General features: G+C 39.9%; 1 protein-coding gene across 5 annotated transcripts in view; it reads left to right on the top strand.

Moving 5' to 3' along the window:
- The first annotated feature begins 1,001 nt into the window (after positions 1–1,001).
- The window catches only part of Mip (Myoinhibiting peptide precursor), a 219,822-nt gene continuing 198,300 nt past the window's right edge, over positions 1,002–22,523 (top strand). For 4 of the 5 annotated variants that reach the window (XR_011900299.1, XM_072302945.1, XM_072302942.1 and 1 more), the window contains exon 1: positions 1,002–1,145. The gene's annotated coding sequence lies outside the window, so the exon portion shown is untranslated. The remainder of the gene's footprint in view (positions 1,146–22,523) is intronic. The other variant, XM_072302943.1, reaches the window with a different exon arrangement.

Consider the following 22,523-nt stretch of genomic DNA (forward strand, 5'->3'; position numbering starts at 1 on the left):
GTCATCAGGCCTCGTGGACCCGACCCATCATCTAAGGGTTACATAGTCTCTAGGCGCCCTTTTCATGATTTGTCGATCAATTCACGCGTTTGTCAATCGATACAAGAGTTTTTCAAACCATACTCGGATTTTTCGATCGAATCTGCGTCGATTGAATTGATGTCGATTGAATTGATGTCGATCGATTCCTGTTGATCGAATTGACGCCGATCGATTAATGTCGTTCAGATTGTGACTCGTTTTCAATTAAATATCAACCGAATTTGTATCGAGTTCACGCTGTCGATTAGTTCACAATTTTATTTCTAGATCGATTCACATCGAACGGACGACACCCACGGCTTTTAGCAGAGCCAGAGTCTTCTTCGTCGACGATCACTGGCGAGCCGTGAATGATCGATTTTCGATATTTCTACCTATTAACATAGGGTAAAGAATCGATTAAGGTGTTCGTTGCGAACACCTTGTTTATCGATCGCTATAGTGGGAATCAATGGAGATGAATCGATATATCGCAAAGCAAGCCACGCCACTGGTCGACGATAGATTCCCTTTATACTATAAGCTCAATTACAAAACCCGCCTCATGGAGTCACACGCTGAATAAAGATTACAGAAATTGAACGTTTTTTGTAATCTTTGATCGGCCCATTCTCAAATTCCTCTCTCCGTTCCTTCTCTCATTCCGTTTGTTCCTTGCCAGAACCCGTATTCCCTGTCTATTCCAGATTTTATCTTTGCAATCGTGAAGATGTAATCTTTATTCCGTTTGTGACACTTGGGTCTAACATACGGAACCATCAGAATCGATTCAAATTGTCTTGACTCTCAGTATAAAGGGACTCTAGTCGACGACTGCGTGCACTTGGCCTGGCGGGAGCTTTCATTCACGTGAGGGCCCTCGGCCGGCCGGTGAATGGGACCAAGGGCTGAAGGGGGCGGGGGAGGGCAGGGGACGAGCTCCCATTGGCCGCGCTCGGCGGGAAACAAAGCAAGACTGGAGGAGGCGGCGACTCGGCGTCCGATTGTATAAAAGCCCGGCTGCGGGGATGCCGTTGGCATTTTCACTTAGTCGTAACGCGACGCCGCGCACACACGCATCTTCCGCACGGGCACACGACCACTTCCGCAAGTGACAAAAGCACGTGAGTAACTTTTACTTTTCTCCGCTGTCACGAGCGGGAAGGGGACGAGGGGCAGGCGTGGGAGGGAGGGACGGGCAACGAATCGTTTAGTTCGGGAAACGACCCTACATCGACAATTTCCAAAACGGACCATTTCAGTAATGAGTAAAATACTTAGGCGCACTGAAAAAAAAGTAGCTTGGATCAAGCATGCTAATTCTTGAATTTGCCGCCAAGAATTGTTTTTATCTTGCTTTAAGCTGACTTTTTCTTGATACAAGAAAATTAATGTTTGGGTTGGGCAAAAAGTAGCTTATTTTAACCAGAAAAATTCTTGATTTAAGAAGAAAGACTTCTTGGTGGCAAATTTAAGATTTTTTTTTTTCAATGCGATATGGACGTATCTATATAGTTTACAAATAAATTAAATCAAAAGGAACTGCGTGCATTGGATTTGTGCGTTTCATACTTGGATTGCATTCAGCAAAAAGAAACCAGCGCAATTACAGTGTTATTAAAATGTTGCTTTTTCATAATTATCTTAAAAATCTCTTAAAATAGCAAATATTTTTTGTATCCCAACGAAAAATTCTTAGTTTTAAAGGAGAATAAGTTTGTAAAGTTTGATGCTGTACGTATATTTAGTATTTTTAAAAGAGAGAGAAGTTGCACGATTTTGAAAATCCTGTAATCACGCTGGTTCCTTCTTGCTAAATGCGTCCACTTCCTTCTCTTCTTCTTCTCCTAACTTTTGAGTAGGGTCGAGATCTTGTTTGTCTAGTCTCTGATTTAATATTACTGATTACCTCCTTTTGATGTGATTTATTTGTGCACACTTCCTCTCAGTATTAAACGTGCAAATTAGGCCAAGATTAGCGCAAAAGTTCTTAAATTTATTAGATCAATATCTTGTCAATGTTGAGAGAGCTCAAAAAGGATGACAGTGATCCATTTTGGCAGCATGAAAGGAACATATTCATTGAGTAGGTATTATGTTAGTTTTTTTTTCGTTTAGTCACTGTTTGTATCAAAAGTATTGCCGTAATATTGATTTTATTTTTTTCCCACACTTTGCGGTACTCTTTTAATATTTTTTTTTTAAATTTCTGTCCATTCAAAATTTGAATACAAATATTTATTGAATATTGTGATCCAAATACTGATTTCAATATTTCCTTGAATGGATAAAACAAATCTTTATCAAGAAACTAATGCTTAAAAATGTTCTTTTAACATGCATTAAAATACCTACAAATTATTAGAAACTACGGATCACAATCAATTTTGTTAGATATTTCTTACTTTTCCCTTCAGAGTTGGCTCATTTTTGAACTGAACGGTTCAAATGAGGTGGTATGTTTTCAACCTTACGAATCTACACGCTACGTCGCAAAAAATGTTTGCCGCGCTTTATTTCTCAAAAGAACCACCAATCGAAAATGGATTTCTCGGGAATTCTTTGCATAAAGAAATAATATAATGTAATGAAAAATTTGATACAATGAATACTTCGCGGTCGTCAGTGAGTCTTTACCTCCTCAATTATATGACATTAGAAAGCTGCTAATTCATACTATGGAAGCATGACCACATGACTCTATATCCATACGCAATGATGTCTGAACATGTACTTCAGTTTTTTGATTTCTCAAATAAACAACTAATCTAGGATGAAATTTTCTGAAAATTTATGTGACGTATAAAAACCAATGAAAAATTTAACAGTAGGAAATTTGCCATTATTCGCCGTTGAATTCAAACAGAAAAAAGAAGGGAGAAAAATTGGGGAAACCCCGTGGGATTTCTTATTTGAAATTCATGTTTTTAGCATCAAAAATTTATCCCGAAACCGTTTATGTACGGTTGTCATTTCCAACATAAGGGCTAGAGAATCTACACGGTAAAAATTCCTAACTTTGGTAAACCAAGCTGTGTCGAACAGTGTTATTGTTGAATTAAGAGACCGAAATTAAAGTTCCTGTGCTAGGTTCACTCAGCAGCTTCCATTTGTGAATAAAATTCATTAATTTTTTAGAACCCTGTTGATACTTTATTTTTGTAGAGGTCATCAATACAATACATTACAATACAATACACATACTTGTACCAAACGTCTTGGAAAAAACACCCAAGAACTAACCCTATGAATCGCTAATTCCACTACTCCCAGAGTTCCTCACTGTATCGGAGAATAGTAACGAAGGCTTTCAACTGAAAATAGATTCTGTATGTAGGGTTCTTGGGTTGAAAGGGTCTGTAATTGGAATGGTCCGAGGGTCGGGACGGAGAAACGGGGCCGCTGGGTGCGCGAAAGGTAATCCAGGCTAATCAACTTATCTCAAATAATCGATCAATAATTTAATTGTCGGGCCATATCGAGCGGACTGTCAATATGTTTTCCGGCTTTGTGACGGAGGCCACGGATGCAGAAAGAAGATCCAAAGAGTCACGTCGCGTCGGCGTCTTTGATAAAGATGATTCAGTAGATGACGTTTTATACTCAATCGTTCGGCCAAGAAATTAGTCTAATGGGTTATTTTTCTTCATGAACGCCTTCTCTTTCGTCCCCTTCTCCGTATTTTTGTTTGATTTTCTTGCTCCTTTTTTTCAAAATGTTTGCGTACAAAAGCTGGTTGGAAATTATTGCACCGTATTTTGGGTAGAAATATTATTTTTATTGTTCTGCGTGTGAAAACTTCTTTGAAAACTTTATTTTTTTTACGGCGGCACCAGAGTCCATCACATTGTGAATTTTAATTTTGAACTTCTTCCTTCAACCATTTTGAATCGTCAAATGTTTTTAAAAGGAATGTCTGTCTGAGGAATGATTTTCAGGGCGATTTTCATTTTTTTTTTGAGGTTTTGTCGGTTTTTATGATTTCATGGAAAGGCCGTGGGCAAGATCTTTAGATCAAAAAAGATACACTAATTAAAGTTTTGCTAACTTTTGACGCTTCGAAAAAGAGTCGAGGAGAACTTTCGGAAAAAGGTCTTAATTTTTACGGGCTCTGACGCCGGAGAAAAGCGTTTTCAGAGCGGTTTTCACTGAACAAAAATGAATCCCAAAAAACAGCGCATTAAAACGGACCAACTGTACGAAAAACGGTCACACTGTTTATGTCGGGGGCAGTCAGATATCACCGGCAATTGCAAGCGGTATGCATGTCAACTATTCATATTGCAATAATGCGCATCGACAGAGTATAGGTTACATCGGTAAAGAACTTTAGAAGCACGTCCCCCGCCTGAAGTGCCTTCAAATTCGGTGATACTCTACGCCGTGTCGGTGAGTTAGTTTAGTTGCCTATCCGAACGAAACCTAAGTGATGTCACTATTTTCACCACGCGCACTCGCGATTGTGCTGTCTGGCACCAGGTACCATGCATTCAAGAAACAATGAACCTTTTTCTGGATTCTATGCATAATAAGAGTACTTTATATTTCTTGTTTCTTTCTTCTGAATATTTAAATTTTGTATTCGACACATACACATAGCAATATTACGATGATTGTTAATTTCAGGCGACATTTCATTTTTTTTTCACCAGGAGGTATATGAGAATTTGCACGCGGCATACATAAAGTTATTTAAAATTACCGATGAATAGTCTGAGTGTCTTCACTCTTCAATCCTTAAGACGGACTTTCACACCTCGAATTCTGTGGGAACGTGACTCACATCTCATAAATCCGAGAGGGAATTACGGCTAAATTGATTCATTAGTGCGACCAATTTTTTAGATAAAACTGAAAATTCAGTTTTACATTCTTGTTTCAACATTTTAAAGTGAGATCTTCCGTGCGTTTATCAACATGTTGCAATCAGAAATTTGACTTCGATCAAATGAATATTAAGATTTACCAAATTTTAAGAACATAAATTGATGCGATGATTGCAAATGCTAGTATGTAGTTCGATAGCTTCGCTTTTAAACATACATTCTCTCGGTCTAAACTTACACGCTCATGTGCGATTTCGACGGATCAAAAGTTCAGGAGACGGTGTAAACTGACAGCGAGTTTTCAGATCCACTTGCATCCCATTTCTATTATTCACCTCTGTTGCCTTTCCAATTTCCGTTATCCGCTTCGAGCTCCTTCCCAGTAAACGTGTCTGGCGAATTTGCCGGATTCGTGTGAAAATGCTCGAGCTGATCCTCCAGATTGTAGTGCTTTGTTCGAAGTCTCACATAAAAACTGCACTTTGCGATATGAAATTACACAGGAGGAGAAAAAAATAACACACAAGTTCAGTTTATAAGGACCGTGAAACACAAAGTAACCCAATCCTTCGGTTTATTCTGGAGTTTCCCAGTCACTCCATTGTTTTCAGCGCTACATTCACCGCAATCTGTGCCAAAATCAACACAAAATTAGGGTTGCTCTGTGTTTCACCTCCAATTTTAACGAAAGTAACAAGCGAACGCAAATCCTTTACCCAGTGCTGCTGGGACCGAGCAGCTTCTCCATTTTGTAAAAAAATAGCGGAAGATACAAAATAGCTCCCCCTTGTTACGAATATTTTTGGAAAAAACGCGCTTAAAAATCCCTGGCTAAACCAGAATTATAGCGATTTATTAATGACAGTTAAAAAGTATAGCTTTGAAAAAAATAAATAAATAAAAAATTCGGCATGAATTCTAATTCATCGTTCAGGGCATGAAATTGCTGAAACTTAATGCAATTTTTTAACTTCCTCTGACATACAAAACAAACTAGATCTTTTCAGAATTATAATCGAGAATACTAGAGTCCATTCAGTGGCTGTTTGTGCCCAAAGCCCCAATTGAGGGCTGAAATCCGAAAATACAACGGAAACCGGAAGCACTTGACAAAAACCAAAAACACGTCCCATTAAAATGTACTGTACAGTTAGGGGCTTTTAGACATCCTGCAGATAGACTTGTTTTACGTAATATAATGCCCACTTGGAGCACCATTGGAAGGAGCAGATCTTTCCACACGAGAAATTCAGGACAAATCCTCTGTCTACTCTAGACAGAGTCATGTTTTTTTACCGTTTCGTCGTCTGTTCATAACTCTTGTGTATCAAACACATTCCTTAAACTCAACATACCCCTCACACAGATAGGTTTTTTCTCAAATATTCCAAATACAGATACACTGGGGAAAAAATTCCGTTGGATCTAAAGTCCAGACTCCTAAAAAATTTGACAAGAAAATATACTCTTGATTCAACCGGATTTTTGCTTGAATCGAGATCGAAGCTTCTTAATTTAAGTGGCATTCCTTTTGATTCAAGCAAAAATCCAATTGAATCAAGAGTAGTATTTTTTTTTCAAATTTTTCAAAAGTCTGACTCTGATCCAAGAGACTTTTTTCCAGTGTATACTCATTTTGCACAAATGCGTTTCATTTGTCTGTCCCATAAACTTCATGATGTATTTATCGGTCGCTGTTTGTATGGGTGGCGTTGTGGGGTGAGTGGATTCGAGGAACTTGGAGTTGAAAACCCGGCACCGCACCAAGGAAGCGCCACGCTTGTTAATCAAGCGTTGGGAATTTGCAAGCACGCTTAACGCTTGATGACGGTTAGAATATATTCACTTCATTATTTTATTAGGGCGAATTAGACGTCGAGCGGAGCTTCCTGTTTTCAGGAGGTTTCCTTGGCTCCATCATGCCCCATTGCTCCGTCTTCAGAGCTCCACCACACAACGCGCACCCACTTCAGTTCTCGTCTGAGGAGTATTTATTCCAACTTTAATTTAAATGAAAGATCCGTGTATGCCCCCCCCCCCCAAAAAAAAAAAAAAAAAAACTACAAAAGGACGCATTCACGCTGAAAAAATAGTTCTGTTCACAGGGCTCCTGCACTTATTTTGTGACAGTCACAGAAACTTCCGGTATGAGGACAGAGTATCACAGAGAAAAATCAATGGTGCTGACGGCGGAACCTTTTATTCACAGGGCTCCTGCAGTTTTTGTTACTTTTACAGAATTTTTCTGTTGTGAGAACAGAACTTTGGTCGTGGGAACAGGGTACTCTGTTCTCATAACGGAAGCTTCTGTGACTGTTCCAAAAGAAGTGCAGGAGCCCTGTAAACAGAACTGTTTTTTTCAGTGAACTCTGTTCCCACGACCGAAGTTCTGTTCTCGCGACAGAAAACTTCTGTAAGTGTAACAAAGAAACTGCAGGACCCCTGTGAACAGAGGGTTTTGTCGTCAGCACCATCTATTTTTCTCTGTGTAATCCCGTTTCCCTGGAGGCTAATTTTAATAATCATGTGAATGTAGGGACATTTTCATTTCGACAGCGAATATTCCACTTATCGTCCTGCGGAAATTCCAGACTCAGGCATGGGCTAGGAGACCGAATTAGCGTTTGTATCGGTGCCTACACGACGGAGCGCACCGTCTGCCGCGAATTCGTCTGATATAGGTCAACCGGGCAGTATCAACCAGGTGCGTGATACGACAGGTTGTCAAACCGAATTAGATACGTGATATTTACAATTTAAATCAATTATAAAAATTACCGCACTTTTTATCCGACCCGCAACGACGGAGCTGGTTTGGAGCGGGAGGCACTTTTCGATTTCGGCGGATCGATTTCGAGTGCGAAAATGTTCCAAGCGGTTGATTCGCGAAAGAGAAATGGCACGAGTCAGCTTTGCCAAACATCGTCTTGAATTATTCGGATTCGGTCGATGCGTATATCATGTCGCATCGTTGTCTTTATCAAGGCCCGGTTCTGGCATCTCCGAGCAGAGTCCGCGTCAAATAAGTTTATGAAATTTTAGAGCGGACATCATACACATCTAAAAGTGTGATTTTGTACTGCAAAATTAACTTTGTACAAATAATAATTATAATTAAAAAAATTAGTGTGCGACTTAAGATCAATTGAATTGCATTATGCAAAAAGGAACCAGAGGCATTGAAATGATGGAAAGATGGTGCAACTTCATCCTTTGCAATAAGATTACTGAAATCATGAAAATTTCGAAAATTGAATTTTGTCTTAAATTTACAGTTTTTAGCAAGTAAAATAGAAACTGTTAAATCAGGTTTTTCCTCCAAGACAAAATAAGTTGCACAATCTTAGCAACATTGCAATGCTCCTGGTTCCTTTATCAAAATGCAATCCAATTTCATTTGAAAGTAATAATCCTGATACCATGGATAAATTCAACATTAAAAATCATCATAATAGTTACCAGTTTTGATGAATACTGAGGCCTATGGCCGACACTAAAATTTTACCAAAACTTTATGGGAAGACCCATACTTTTTTCCGTGTTCTCCAAAGAAAAAGCGTTATATTGACCTATACTGTCATGCTAAGGAAGAACGCCGAATGAACTTTCGGTAGTTGCCAAATTTCCTCCGATAAAAAATATACTTGTGGAAAGTTGTGTATATTATTCCAAAATGTTCAAATCTTGTAGATTAAATTGCGAACAAAATTGTCTGCAAACTTGAGAAAAAATATCCAGAATTTTCCTAATAAATTCGCTTTTTATTGAAGAAAATATGACAACGTCTGAAGGCTTATAATGCGTTTTTCCCTAACGCGGCAGTATAGAGCACGTTCCTGCAGTCAGACTATTTAGCCGTGGGACACCCTGTATACCTCATTGCATTCACTGGCGATTTTACCTGATGAGACCGTCTGTGTAAGTTCGCGGCGTTCACCAGTATGCTACATGGAGCTATTACGTCGTGTAAACCATAAGAGGAAAAGCGGCAACGTAAGAAAATATTAAACTGTTACGTCTTATTACGTTAGAGGACGACTACCTTACGAGTTTTACTTCTCGGACTTCTCTCATCAAAGGGTATTCGAATTCCTCCGAATTAAAATGACTTGGCTTCCTATTCTTTTTCAAGTTATGACATTTAAATACCAGGAGGGAAAAATGAGTGTAACAGTCGATCCTGCGGTCACGTGATAGAAGAAACTTTTCATTTCATGAAAGGTTTAGATGTCGGTTGTTTAAGTTCCTCTGTGAAGTTACCAAAAGAACATCCTTGTGACTCTCCAAATCATTAAATTGTATACACAGTTAATTCTGATTAAATCTATAGATTTCATAGCCTCAGTCTGAAATATGCAAGTTGGTTAAAGAGGGATTAAGGGTCGACTTTGTTTAAGATTACTCGGAAAAAGAGGTAGCGGTTGTTGGACGATATGAGCATTTCCAATTAATTGTGGCAGTACCCCAATAAATTAGGATACTGACCCAAATTTTGTGGTTATTCTTCAACTTGAGTTGTGGTAGTATCACAATAAATATGAAATGCCCATAAAATCCAGCAAATTGGGGTATAGTATCACAATTTTAGGGAAAAGCCCCTGACACTTTTTTCTTTGTTATTCCTTCATGATTGATCAGATAACCGTCTCGGTTTTTTGGAATGAAATTTGTAATGGTTGAAATGGGAGCTAAATCCAGATGAGGACTGAGGATCCGTAGAAGACTGAACAACCCATCTCACTCCCACTAAGGGTGTTTTACGAGACCGAAATCATGCATCTACCCACGGTTCTTATCGAATATCCCTGGTAAAAATTGGCGATAAGAGCTGCGTTTCAAAATACCATAGGAATTCTTATAGCCGGCTAGAGAAGGCTACAGAAAATCAGATAGCTGGCTGTAGAATGCGGAGAAAATCATACGGCCGGGCTATACGAAGCGATAAAAAATTATGCAGCCGGGCTATAGTTCCTATCGCCTGGCTTTACACTTTATCGCCTGGCTGTTGCTTTTTCGCCATCGATTATAAAAGGCTATAAGAGAAATTCGTGTGCTTTGGAAATCATTAAGTTTGATACGGAACCACCTTCATATTTACAAAACACACATTATATTTTCCTTTGATACATGTTTTTTTTCATCAATTAAAATGAGAGTAATCCATACAGGATGTGCAAACATTTCAAAATCATGAGTTGAATAACGCTGACGCCGCACTATGGTCCACAGACTGGATTTAACGGAACTTTATTCGAAAATGCACTGTACCGTTATAAAAGGTGTTGATTCTTATGTTTTTTGGGTCGCTGATTTCATTTTACATCTTAGTTTAACAAAATAGTAACATCCTGACCGAGAAACTTAACTTCAAATGTGATTTCTGGCGCTTTTAAGACTGAAGATTTTTTCCACCCTATTTTGACATGTATAAAAATAATAACAAAAGTGTCTCTCGGTCGTGATCAGATAATTTTCATGTATTTTTAGGCGGTAAATCCGAATATGACCTCCGTCTTGGTCCATCGCCCTTAAATTCTCCGGAAAAGCCGATTTTACCCAGAAAAATGGACATTTTTGGTGTTTTTGCGACCGTTGACCTGTGCAACATGTGGGTAAAATTTGTTCCAGGTACTAAATAGTACTATTTCGATGTATTTTGATCTACTGAGTCCGAAAATGACCTTTGTTTTTTCTTATCACCTCTCACTTTTCCGAAAAAGCGACTTTTTCCCGGGAAAATGAGCAAATTTGACGTATTTTTGTTATAATTGCAATTCATGTTGATAAATTATACTGGACCCGTGGTAAAGCGATTCTGTCATGTATATTAAGCTGCTAAATCCAAATAGGACATAGGTTTTGGTTTATCACCCTCCAGTTCTCCGATAATGCCGATTTTTCCGCGCCTTTTGAGTAAAACCTTTCCCGGACTCTTGTGTTAAAAATACGGTTTAAAATTGATTTCTATGTTTGATATATCGATTCTTATGTATTTTGACTTGCTAAAACCCGAATATGACATTAGATTTTTCCTATCACCCCTCATTATCCCGGAAAATTCAATTTTCCTCGGAGAACGAGCTTTTTCGGTATTTTTGCGCCAATTTTCCTATTCTATGGAGTTGTAGCGATTTTCCAAGTTCCTCTTTAGGTCTTCTCTGACGTCTTAAGAAACTTTCACCCGGAGTTCAATCTCAATTTGCCTCTTACAACCCCCCGTTTTCCTCAGAGTACGGAAAATCGTCGCAAAAATACCAAAAAAGCTCGTTCTCCGAGGAAAATTGAATTTTCCGGGATAATGAGGGGTGATAGGAAAAATCTAATGTCATATTCGGGTTTAGCAAGTCAAAATACATAAGAATCGATATATCAAACATAGAAATCAATTTTAAACCGTATTTTTAACACAAGAGTCCGGGAAAGGTTTTACTCAAAAGGCGCGGAAAAATCGGCATTATCGGAGAACTGGAGGGTGATAAACCAAAACCTATGTCCTATTTGGATTTAGCAGCTTAATATACATGACAGAATCGCTTTACCACGGGTCCAGTATAATTTATCAACATGAATTGCAATTATGACAAAAATACGTCAAATTTGCTCATTTTCCCGGGAAAAAGTCGCTTTTTCGGAAAAGTGAGAGGTGATAAGAAAAAACAAAGGTCATTTACGGACTCAGTAGATCATAATATGTCGGAATACTTTTATTTTGTACCTCGAAAAAATTTAACAGTCGCAAAAACGCCAAAAATGCATGGAATATTCCACATTTTGATGTACGGAGGTGCACTCCGAAAAAAATTGATTTCGACCGTTAGGGGCAAAAAGGTGCAATTTAAATTGGCATCATTTTAAACTTAAGGATATGTTGAACAAGATTTTTCAATCCGCAAAGCATTAACTAGAATTAAAAAAAAGTTAGAGCTTCCTAAAAATTACGAATTTCACTGATTTCTAGCATTTTTTGGCGTATGTTTGGAGCGTTCAAAAGCATACAAATTTCGGTTCAAAATAAATGAAACGGGGTGGAAAGGAAGTCCCTTGCCATCAGGTGGATCCATGTTGCCCAAAAATTTACATAGATGAGGCGTAACTCGGTAAAATAAACACCCTGTAACCCACCACCAAATGCGGCTCACAATCAGCTAATGAAGACCTGTCACGCGCTCTGTTGTTAGGGTCCGTCACAATCTTATAAATCATTATTAGTCGATGAAAACTTAGGTGACGATCCATGAGAGTATGTATTATAAAACTGTAGTGCCAAACTTTAATTTTTTCCACCCTCAAAATTTGACTAAAGTTCCGTTAAATAGGGTCTGTGGACCATAGTGCGCCGCCAGATTAAAAATTAGAGCCTAACACAAAGTGTGGCGCACAAGGTGACGCACTGGCACGTACAAACCTAACAGGGATACTTCACGCATTGCGCAACGCGTGAAGTATCCCTGTTAGGTTTGTAGGCGCCAATGCGTTTTTCGCGCTGGCTGCCCGCCTGCCACGGCGCTTGAAGCAACTATTTCACACCAGAGGTTTTGCACAGTATCATACGAAACTGAAGGCGCTCTAATATATTAGTAAAGGCAGGCATCCATCAAAAGTAAGGAGCTTTCCTCGCGAAATAAATCAAGATACTACGGCCCAAAAAGAGAGCAGTAGTCCAAAAACTTAAGTCCTAGCATCCGTAATTAGTAATGTTTAGCATACACTTTGTCGCCTGACTGTTGCTTAATCGCCATCGGCTATAAAAGGTTATAAGAAATTGTGTAGCCGGCTATAGAAGCTATTGGAAATCTTACAGCCGTCTGTAGGTCTATGGTATTTTGGAACACAGATTCTACTGCCAATTTTTACCAGGGATGCGTGGTCAAATACTTGACACAGGACGGTTTTTCGAGGTTCCAAATGACGATTTTTTTTTTTTTTTTTTTTTTTTTTTTTTTTTTTTGAATGATTATTTCCCAGTGTTAAAACCAGAGACTAGAATTTCGGGATTTTTAAGCTGAAATCATCAGGAAACGGCGGCAGTGACGATGCATGGAGCTGAAAAAAGTATCCATAAGAGGTTTATGCTAATTCATGCTTGACCTTGAAGAACAATCTATTTTACACCTACAGAGAGTTCCACAGGTATAATCAAAACAGCGCATCTAACCACGGTTTTTATTCAAGATGCGCGATGTTCTATTAAGCACAAGGTTGGGAAGGCGGAGAGGTTGAGTTTTATGTATAATCATTCCCTAATGTTTGATCTAAAGACTTAAAAATCGGGGTTTCAAGTTGTGATCGACACCAAATGAAGCTCGTGGCGATGCAGGGAACTGAGAAAAAAGGATCCGTGAATGGCTTATGCTAATTCGTCCACCTTACCTTGAAGAACAATCCATTTCACGCCTACGGAGAGTTCCACAGGTGATCAAAACAGAGCATCTCCCCACGATTTTTATCGGTGATGCGAGGTTCTCAATTTGACAAAAGACTGGGGGGCGGGGGGTTGACTCTGACGAAGATACGAGGCTGCAAATCCGGATTGGAACCGATCAAAGGGTGAGCAGGTGACGAGAGGGTAGAGCGAGGGGGTGGGGTTGGGGTTGGGGGACGGCCAACGGAGGGCGATTCGTGTCAAAGTGGGGTTAAATAGCCAAAGAGAGTTGCATAAGCAGCTGGACATTGAGTGGTTGATCGCGGTTGACCGGGATTGGATTTTCTCCGCCGCACCGTCGACAGGAGCCATTCGTTACGGGACTGTCACGCTGCCGTCATAAGAAAAAACGACCTATGGAAGTCGAACATTGCCCAATTTCTCTAGTACAATTGGTTCGGGACGTGCGAAAACCGCTGATGTCCGTTTTTTCAGTCTCGAGTTTTTTTGAGTTCTCAATACTTTCCGGAGATGGTTGCAACCACGAAAATGCGTTAAGGTGATTCGACGGACGCCATTGTTTGTGTCAGAGCAACGTGCGATATACCGCATCGATTCGCTGCATCATGTCAGCTACTTGTCATTTTTTTCGAATTTTGAGATCGCACTTCTGTTTTCATGAGAATGAAGAATTCATGTACCAAATTTGACAAAGAAATTCAACTTAATAAAGGCAGGGGTTTTTCAAAGGAAAACTATCGCATTCGAGTGCAGTTTCGATAACAGTATCATGCGAATGCGATATATTTCCTATAAAAATACCCTGCCTTTATTACGTTGAATTTCTTTGTCAAATTTGGTACATGAATTCTTTGGTCTCATGGCAACAGAAGTACGATCTCAAAATTCGAAAAAAACGACAAGCATCTGAAATTTAGGAAAGAATCCATGCGATCTATCGCACGTTGCTCGACACAAAAAATGGCGTACATCGAATCACCTTAAAACTCGGATTTCCTTAATCCCAAAACCTAGTCCTTTTATCAATTTTACGGTTTTGACAACTCTTTAAAAGTATTTTGGACTCCAAAAAAAACTTAAGATTGGAAAAATGGACATTAGCTGTTTTCTCACGTCTCGGTTCAATTGGTGTTCAAGCTCAATTTTTTATCAGTCGAGGAAACATGTTATTCTCAAATATCACGAGAGCTTGAGAGCTTTTATAATCCTAATAATACTACTGGATGCTAGCCCTAGCGATGAAATACGAATTTCATGGACAATTTTTGGATTGTTTAAATTGGATTGTAGAAATTAGAATTCCAAAGGACGTTATTTGCAATAGAAAATTCAGACAAAATGCAAAGATTTCAAAGAGAGACCAATTGATGAAATCATTTAATAAACGATCATCATTTTGCGCTAAGGCTTTCTTTTAAATTCATAAAACTACATCGTCAAATGATAGCATAAGATTTTGAACCTAAATCTAACAAGGATCAATTGGATGTTTGCCCATGCGTTTAACAAAAACACCTGGTTTGCTCGATAATTGGTCCTTGACGTATCTAATTTTAACATTTTATTGGAGGAAATTTGGCCGCATTCGGACGCTCATACGACGTTCTCCCTTAACTTGGCAGCATATTGGTGGTGAATGCCACGGATATATGTCCGCGATTTGGGGTTCCATGCGGAGTGGGTTGATCAAAAGCGCCACGAAGGGGTTTAGTATGACGTCATGTGTCCATGTCGGTGACGCTCTCGGCGATTAACGGGTTACTCGGCTTAGAGAGAGGTGAAGGTCCATTCTCGTTTGACCTAACCTAACAAAATTCATCTCGATGGCTACATATATTTTTTCATATCTGCGTTAACGAAGAGATCCATGCCACGGTCTCTCAATTTTTTTTTTTTTTTTTTTTTTTTTTTTTTTTTTTTTTTAAATATTTATTCAGTACGTCTTTACATTACATATGTCGCAGGCAATCAGCAATTCAATCAAATTGCAATTACAATGGCATCGATAGAGTAAAGGTTTCTTTAGCGAAGAAAGGCACGACCTCAGCTTGGAACACCTTCAAATCCAGCGATACTCTCCGCACTACCTGAGGGTTAGGTTAGTTGCTTAACCAACCCTTAAAAAGAGCAGTGGTGAGGCATGAATGATCGATTATCAATATTTCCCCACTTTAAGCTATGTCAAAGAATCGATTATGAAAGTGTTCGTTGTAAACACCTTGTTTATCGATCCTTTTCCATAGGTTTAAATGGCGGATCGATCGATAAATCGCAAAGTACGCCACAAGAGAGGCTGCCGAAGAGGATGCTTGACTGGGTGCCTCCCATGAGGAGATAAAGGTGGCTACAGGAGCTTTTAATAAAATGAGGGAGTGCTAACCCCCTGAAGGGCTGCGGGAGAACAGGACACTGTGGCGGTTAGGTATCGCAGAGCACCATAGAGCACTGTGAAAGCGGCTCTCGTGTGAGTCTCCGTAACAACAAAATGAAATTCTCTCTACCTTTGAAGCGGCCACAAAATTCGATTTACAGCATTGGTCCAATCACTCCTGTCCATATCCAAAATTTTCGACCTTCATTAAGAGACGGGTCGAAAATTTCGGAGTCACAGGTGGACGGATACAAGCATTGGCTGAAAGTAATCAAGCAACAGAATTAAGTCTTTGAATGTTCCTCCCGGATTGCAATCTTGTTAAGAGGGTCCGGAAAGCGACCGAAATCCTTTCGCGGAAATTCACTCCAAGACATTGCTCTTCTGCAGGACATGCTCGTTCACTTTGAGCAGAGAGAAGTGCGCATTTGAGGCATTCGGTCCAAACGTATCTTTAAGATACCCGCACATCAACAAGTGACTTGCAAGGAACTTACGACCGAGGCCAGCGCGCGGCGACCGCAATAACACCACCCCAAAATGAGGGGTGATCGTGGCGATAGATGACCGACGCGAGGGCTCGATATTTTGGACGACCCCCCCCCCCCCCAGCATAAGACCCCGCACTTCCGATGCTAATCACCATCGAGAGACCTCGCTTCCGGTTTCTTCCGCGACCAACGTCGCCAATTTTCGTAAATTTATCCAAAGCACTTGCAAGAAAAAGTCGAGGAATCTTCGCAAAAGGCAACATTGCTTCCGGCTCCTTAGATTCGACCCCCTCCCGAAATTCTCCGATTCTCTTTGCCACTAAATTACCATGAGCTTTCGCATCGACCTTCATTCGAAGCTAAAGTCTGAATTGTGTGGTTTGTAAAATATTAATTAATTTTACGCAATGTACATGCTCATTGCTCAGAGAGGCAAAATTTTTGCTTTAAAATTTCACGGAATCATTCAAAAATTGAGTCATGCGGGTATGGAATAACCGATGGCAGAATTTCAAATTTCAGAGAAATGCGGGATTAAAATTTAAAAAAAAAATAAATATCATGAACCTAACCTCAGATTCCATGACGAATTCTCGATTATTTGTTGAGAATCGCATACTTAGTCGCTGATACTTCTTTAATGAAACTTCAATGAAAACTTTAATGAAACTTTCTGAGTAAAAGGAAACATGGAATATCTCCCACCCCGCACCGCTGCCTACAGAAAAATATCCGAATGGTCATTCTGCGATTGACCTCTGCTTGCGCGGCGAATAATTAGCGTGTTACTCTTTGCAATTCTCAGAGAAATCATAAGTGGAATTTACCGGTGGGATTCCAGGGCAATTCCAAATCAAAGAGGTTTCGTGGAAAGATCCTTTCAAGTTCTAGGATGTAACTCACTTTTTGTTCACCATGGGGACGGCGTATCAGGGTATCGGAATGCGATTTGGTTGTGCGATTCCACCCACTCTCCCCACCCACTATGCCTACCCAGTATGGAATTCTTTCACAGGCTTGGATGAATTCATGGATGTCAGTGACGTTATGATTAAAAGCCAACATTGCCAATGTTACGGGACTAATTGAAAATCATCAACTTAGGTTTGAGTTTCTAAATTTTCATTTTTTCGTCACAGTTCGTCCTTGGGATTTATCAGACCGATTTCCAAGATTTTTGCATCAATCGACAGGAAACGAGCCCTGTGTAAGCCAGCTCTAGCGAAATTAACCAACAGAGACTCTCGAAAGGAGTCTTAGAAGGCGCCAAGTGCCCTCGGGGGCTGGGCCACGTAGCGGCCAAGGGTCGTAGCCCCCTGGTAGAATTATAAAATCTCAAGAATGAGTGTAATCCTGTCTTTTTATAATTTTAGTACATTTTGTTTGTTCAAAAATTACTTCAAGGAGGTCTGTTTAAACTTTTTTTCCACTTACAGCGAAAAGACATCGGTGTTATCTTATTATGATCTGATCTTTTTCAACCAGCCCCCATAATTTATTTATCGGGCTTTTACGGAGAACAAATTTTAATATTAATTTGTTGGTTTATTTTCTGTTTCATGTTAACACAACTTATTTTAATTGCTAAAAAAATAGATGAAAAGTTGAATATTGATACAATCAACGTATGACGCGCCATCGAATGTCCTGCGGAAACCCAGATGAAGAGCCGATTTTTCCCCCGAAAATGTCTCGATGTGCCTTAAAGGTCCAGTTACACGATCAAATTGAGCCATCAAATTGGGCCTCTTATTGGTCGCATCCTCACCTCAGGTCTTTTTTCATCAATCAGAGCTTCAGTTTGATGGCTCAATTTGATCGTTGTACTGAACCTTCACGCTGAGGGCAAATCCCGATGCAGTCGAGCGTTTCGAGATTACATATCGACGGTGAAACTACCGAACCACGTATCTCGTTTGCGGTGTTTAAAAATCTACGCTCACATTTTATTTTTTTGAAGTAGACCAAATCAATATCATTCCTTGAAATTTTCACCGCACAAAGAGGAAAAATCACAGAAATTTTAAAGACTGGACGTTAAGTAGTATTTCATTTAAAAAATAAAGTATGACAGGAAGTCTGCGACGTCGCAAACCGAGATACGTGGTTTGGTAGTTTCACCGTCGATATACGCCTTTACGTCCAAAAAGCGACGATAACATTGCATTTCGCAACAACTTTTTTCGGCTCCTCGGTAAAAGCACCTATCTGTGTAGGGAAAGAAGTGACACTTGCGTTGTTTCTGAGACGAACCAAAATTAGCCTCGTATCGAGTGAGGCATCACATCGGAAGGCATCGAAAATACGAGCCCATTAAGGCATAGCGCCGAATAACCCTGGCATTTTCGGACGAGGTTCTCGATGAAGCAGGGGGGTCAGGAGTGGGAAAGCGAATGGATCCCTCGGGGACCATCTCAATGAGCGGGGAAATTCATCTATTTAATTAAAACACAATGTAGACATATTTAAGACCGTGAAACGCGTTGTGAGGGTGGGCGGGTTGGGGTGTGTGTGGGGGAGTGGGAAGGGGGAGGGGGGGAGGCGCTGCCGCTGATCCTGGATTCTCCTCGGACGGCCGGTGCCGTCGCCGCAGCGCCGGCTGACGATAAATTTTGTTGCCGACCGTGTGTGCACGGCGCGTCTTGCTGCACTTAAACCAAATTAAAAGTGTGATCGCTGATTCCACACATCCGCCGCTCGCTCTGTGGATGCTAGCAGGCGGATTCGGGGACAAGTCGAAGGCTAGTGGTCAAGTAAAGTAACCCGTAACACTCAGGAGAACGTGTAGTGAAATCCGGTACCAAAGTTGGGTTCATACAGAGACAAGAGACCCTCCACTCGTAACTCGGCTATTGTGGAGGCGTTTACTTTCGGGACTTCATCAATTAACTGTTGACTTACCTACATGGTTGATGTTTAACAACGTGTTAGCATTTTCGTTTTGCAAGCAATAAGCCAAAACAAGTCGAAGTTTGGGGATAATTGTTTGACTCCTGACGTCAACCGAAGCTCATCATTCACCATGTTGGTAGGTCAACAGCCGAAAAAAGAGTGATGACTGTTGCTCCCTTATAATTGTCCATAAGGAAGCGTTGAATCCCCGAAAGTAAAAGCTTCCACCTGTTGCTAAGAGGCCAGTAAAGGGTCTCTTGTCTCTGAGTTCAAATCGGACAGGCAACTAAACTAGCTCATTGACAAAGCGTAGAGTATCACAAAAGTTCAAGGCGCTCTAAGCCGAGATCATGATTTTTAGAGCCACGGCCCGTCAAACCTATATTACGCCAATGATCATTTTGCGCTTTATCTAGAAATTACTTGAACTGCTTGGAAATTGCTGCCAGCAATTTCTAATTTCCTGCGACGTATCAATGACCCGCAACGAACAGCGGGCCAATCAGAAAGCTTAAAGAAGTTGGCAATGACAAGTTGGCCTCTTTGTAATTTAACAGCACAGCCACATCTCTCTTTACACGATCAAATTGAGGTCTTCGAAATGGGTAACCGGTGAACTTTCCTCCAATCGCTGGCCAATGAAAAGGCCTGAAAAATGCATCTTTTACCGATTTTGAAGACCGCATTTATTCATCCGTAATCGTCCACGGGTGTGTGGTGACCTTAAAATTAGTCTAAAAGGATCCAGAGTTTGGATACCGATGCCAATGCTTGAATGAATGTGGTGGTGAAATTTCATAGTGGAGGAATTTCGCAGCGGAGAGATGTCAGCGCGGTGAAAAGTCGCTACACCGCTTCTTTTATAAATTCCTCCCGCAAATTCCCTTGGTTGGAATTAGTCTGCTCAAAGTCTTGAAAAAGCCATCTTTTTTTCTGAACTTGGGCAAATATTATGTAGAATGACTCATGAAGAAAGGGTGCGTCTCATCAAAAATATCGAACCGTCAAGGTAAGGTGGGGTATCAGAGAAAGCTTTAGCTAATCACAGTGTAGCGACTTCTCACCGCGATGATTGGTCCACTATTCGTTTAGGGTCATCGATATGTCTCAGGATATTAGATTTTGCCGGCTAGCAGATATTAGATTTTGCAAGCAGTTCAAGTGGTGTCTAGATAAAGCGCAAAATGAGCATTGGCACAATGAAGGTTTGACGGGCCGTAGCTTTTAAAATTATGATCTCGGCTTGGAGCGCCTTCAACTTTTGTGATACTTTACGCTTTGTCAAGGAGTTAGTTTAGTTGCTTGTCCGATTTGAACCCAACTATGGTCACGGATTTCACTGCACACTTTCCGATGTGTGCTTATTGCTGCCAAGTTTCTACGGAGACAAAATGATTTATTCCAATTAAAGACAAAATAATCAGTACTCTAACCAATTCATTATGCTCTTCACCTTTCACGCGGTGAATCCTCCAATTCCAATGGGATATGAGAATTGGAACAATGACATGCAAAATTTAAGCAGGTGAACTTGTTAGGTTTAGTCAGTTCAGTCACGTGTTATCGTAAGTTTTTGAAAGTAATAGGTTTGGAAAATGTGGGCAAACAGCTGCTCAAAAGAAGGCGATATCATTGCCCCCGTATTTTATTGCATAGAGTCTTAACAGTTGTATTATTCAGAACTTTACCGGGAAAATAGTCTTTAGATGTGCAAGCTAATCTTCCCTAAGCTTGATTGGTATCTTATCTAAAATATAATTTTTTAGCTTTGCTCATAAGCATTATTTGAAGTAGTATTTGGATTTAAAATGCGCCAAGTTCAAAAGATATAAGATGTTTACTGAGAAAAGCAAATCGTTGAGAATTTACGGAAGCATTCATTCGTCAGTTTAAATCAAGAACAGCACAAAATGCGGTTTACAAATATGCATCAACAACTCAGAGAATTTATTCTTTGAATTAGCTCGGTTCTTCAAAATTATTATTTGGATTTAAACTTAACGGACGGGGCAAAGCGCCCTTTTGATTATGTAATTTTATTTTACTTTTTCACTCTATAAAATGTGGCGACTAAGTCCCATTCCTCCATGCTAAGGAAGAAAGTCGAATGAGCTTTCTGACGTTGTCAAATTTCCTTTGACAAATTCGAAGCAGAGCTCAGAGCACTAAGAGGGATATAAAAAACAAAAAAAAAAAAAAACAAAAAATAAAAAAACAAGGGAAAAAACAAATACAGGATATAATACAAAAAGGAGGATGTAATAATTGCACGCATTAAAATAGCGTGCGGTTGCTTTAGATCAAAATGTTGAGTGACGCTAAATGGGCCGCGCTAGTAGAAAGAAACCAAGCCAGATCAGCTATTGCCAAATGTAATTGGGCAATTTAATATTTTACATGAAATCGGTTGTGAGAATTTTTGTGCAAATTTCAGCGAATTGTCTACATAGCACGAAGCAAATTCCTGAAAATTTTCGATGGAATCCGCACCAAAACTTCTCATGTAAAGCATTAAATTGCCCACTTTCATTTGGCGCTAGCTGATGTGACTTGGTTCCTTTTCTGATGAATGCGGGCCAAATATTTGGACGGAGTTAAACAGAAAGGAACCAAGCCACATTGGGATCGAACCGAAAAAAAGAGGTTTAAAGTTTGGCTGTTGCATAAGACTCAATGTAAAAGATAAACTTCAAGTTCAATTTCTGCAAAATTTGCTCCAACAAAAACTTTGAATTTTTGGCGATAGATAGTAGAGCAGTGGTTGAGTTCAAAAACACTCATAACTCAATTTTTTCTAAGATGTGAGTTGGTTCCTTTCTGCTTAACTCAGTCCATTCGTCGAGAGTAATAATTTTGTGATTGAATTTTCTTTTTCTTTTCATAGGATATTATTGGCTTAAGATCGGCAATGCCGAGGCGATCGGCAAACCGTTCCATGCAAAATAATTTAAAAAACTTTTGAAGTCTTGGAACCTTGAATTGAAAGGATTCCTTCGGTATTCGTTAATTAATTTTTCATTACCGCTCATGAACCGACCCTTATAATAGCTAAAAAATATCACTCTGAGCCCTTTGTGCGTGCGATGAGCCAGCATGGCTCTGGGCCGGCTTGCTCTCACGCGGTGCAAACGGAAAAACTTTTTAACCGAACTTTATTCGCTTGTTTAATTTTTTTGTCGTTCCCCCTCCCCACCTCGTTTCCGTCCTATCCACACCGTCAGTCACGCTCAGAAAAAAAAGTTCGAAAATTTCTCCCTTATATGAGCAACTTCCACCCTGTTGATTATCGGTCACACTTGTGACGAATTAGAACTTGTCATGTTTCAACTCTCTGTCAAAATCGACGAAAGTCCGACCGCGTTGTGAAGTGGCTACAAAGCGTGAAACAAATGTGCATTCGCTTTTGTAGTTTCATCGCATTTTGTACTCTATAAAATGGAGGCTAAGTCGACTAAGTTCCATTCTCCCGTGCTAATGGGGAAACGCCGTATAAGCTTTCAGACATTGTCAAATTTCCTTGGACGATTAATCACGAGTTT

The sequence above is a fragment of the Bemisia tabaci genome, chromosome 7 (assembly GCF_918797505.1).
Source record: "Bemisia tabaci chromosome 7, PGI_BMITA_v3".
Taxonomy (NCBI): Eukaryota; Metazoa; Arthropoda; class Insecta; order Hemiptera; family Aleyrodidae; genus Bemisia; species Bemisia tabaci.